The following is a 2779-nucleotide window of genomic DNA, read 5'->3' as shown; positions in this document are numbered from 1 at the left end:
TTTTTTTTCCACTCTACAATATTTTATTGGTTTTGCCATACATCAACATGCATCTGCCACAGGTGTACACGCGTTCCCAATCCTGAACCCCTCACCCACCTCCCTCCCCATCCCATCCCTCTGGGTCATCCCAGTGCACCAGCCCCAAGCTTCCTGTATCCTGCATCGAACCTGGACTGGCGATTCGTTTCTTATATGATATTATACATGTTTTAATGCCATTCTCCCAAATCATCCCACTCTCTCCCTCTCCCACAGAGTCCAAAAGACTGTTCTATACATCTATGTCTCTTTTGCTGTCTCGCATACAGGGTTATCATTACCGTCTTTCTAAATTCCATATATATGCGTTAGTATACTGTATTGGTGTTTTTCTTTCTGGCTTACTTCACTCTGTATAATAGGCTCCAGTTTCCTCCACCTCATTAGAACTGATTCAAATGTATTCTTTTTAATGGCTGAGTAATACTCCATTGTGTATATGTACCACAGCTTTCTTATCCATTCATCTGCTGATGGACATCTAGGCTGCTTCCATGTCCCGGGTATTATAAACAGTGCTGCGATGAACATTGGGGTATACCTGTCTCTTTCATATCAAATACTTAAGGGTCATGTGTGACCCTTAAGTCACACATGACTTGGTGTGTGTGTGAGAGAAGAAAACAAAACTTGATTATTTGGTTATTGTATCCATAGATTACCTTATTACCATAATCACTTAACCAAGAGAAACAGATTGTCTTAATGATTAAACATTAACGATACAGACCCTAGTTCGTACATTCTTTTGTTCTTTGGCTGCACTGGGTCTTTGTTGCTGTGCACGGGCTTTCTGTAGTTGTAGTGAGTGGGGCTGCTTTCTAGTCGCGGTGCATGGGCTTCCCATTGCGCTGGCTTCTCTTGTTGCAGAGCACAGGCTTTAGGGCACCTGGGCTCAGCAGTTGTGGCAAATGGAATCTCTCCAGACCAAGGATAAAACCCATGTTCCCTGCATTGGTAGCTGAATTCTTAACCAATGGACCGCCAGGGAAGTCCTATACATTCTTTACTTATACCAATGATGGAGCCATTTCTTTTGGAGATGTGACTTTCCAAAATACCTGAGGATTAGTATAACCTATTACATCGTAGTTAGCTCAAACTATTATCATCATGAGGTTAAGTGTGTAAAATCATATGAAACCACTATAACCCCTGATTATTTTATGCAATGAAACATACAATTCCTTAAATTAAAAGGAAAAATTAAATTTTAAAGGGATAGAATTAAAGTGAAGTGTTCTTGAGTTTTTTTCAGAAATTTCCTACTACCTGAACAATGCTTAAAGCCTTGTTTTAAATATTTTCTAAAGAAAAAAAAATGTATACTACTTCAATTCCTATAAAATGAGTGTTAAACCAAAAATTTACCCATATTTTGGAAAATAATGCTCTATTGTCTCTGCACATTTTTAAAACATATGATTGTTAGAGAATCCAGATCACTCACCTATTCCTAAATGAAAATGGTACAGCTACTCTGGAAAATAATACAAAGGTTTCTTACAAAGCGAAATGTACATTTTCCATCTGACCCAGCAATTGCACTATTGAGTATTTATGCTAGAGGAACAAAAAATGATGCTAACATAAAATCTGTATAATGAATGTTACTAACAGGTTTATAATAGCTGATACTATAGAAAATATTGCCCTTTTATAGATGAATGGTTAAACAGACTGTGACATAATACCACAGAATACCATTCATCAATAAAAATTTATTGATACATATAACAGCTGGGATAGATATCACATAATTATTGTAAGTGAAAAAAGCCAGTCTCAAAGTCTGTATACTGTGTGAATCCATTTATATAGATTATTAAACAGATAAAATTATAGAAATGGAGAACCAGATAATAGTTGCCAGGAACTGGTGGGGAACAAGATGTCTGTGGCTATACAAGGATAGCACAAGAAATCCCTTGTGCTATCCCTTGGAATTATTATTCTGCATCTTGTTGTGATATGTACATATGAATCTACACATAAAATTGCATATATATATATACACACACACACAGACATACATACACACAACTGCATATAAAACTGGCGAAATCTGAATAAGGTTGTTGAGTAATATCAATGTCATTTAATTGTAATATTACACTGAAATTTTGCAAGATGTAAATTACCTTTGGAAGAAAATGGATAAAGGTATGTGGAATCTTTCTGTATTGTCTCTTATAAATATCTTTATGTGAATATCTCAAAATTTTAAATAATATGTCTTTTAGAGAGCAAAAATGCATTCTCTGAAGTCTTATTTTTGACTCATGAAAAATGTTACACAGTTTAGGCTGCCCAGATACTTATACTTTTCAACTTGTTGCAGTAATAGTTGGGAACCATAAGAACAGTATAATATAGGTTGTAAAATATATGAAATATTTGGAACAGGTCATTAGCCAGGCTGTTAGATTCTGTGGTAGATTAGATCATTGTTCCACAAATATTTTTTCCCTTCCTCTTACCTCTGTGGACTTGGCCATGTGACTTGCCCTGTGAAATGGATTGACAGAAGAAATGTGATAAGAAGCTTGAAGTACTTGTGTGACTGGGCTTGTCCTGTTCTACTTCTGTCTTTGCCATGAGAAGAGCATGCTGCAGCAAACCCACTGGTCCCAAAAGAATAAGAAAAACAAGGAATAGATTTCAATCAAACCCTTGGTTAAGAATTAACCACAGCTTTAGATCAACTGAACTCCAGCCAAACCACATGTGCAAGAGT

This window comes from Bos grunniens, chromosome 17, assembly GCF_055505025.1.
Source record: "Bos grunniens cultivar Pamir isolate PY7600 chromosome 17, Bosgru_T2T1.0, whole genome shotgun sequence".
In the NCBI taxonomy this organism is placed as follows: domain Eukaryota; kingdom Metazoa; phylum Chordata; class Mammalia; order Artiodactyla; family Bovidae; genus Bos; species Bos grunniens.
The sequence above is the reverse complement of the archived record's forward strand: the minus strand, read 5'-3'. Positions refer to the sequence as shown.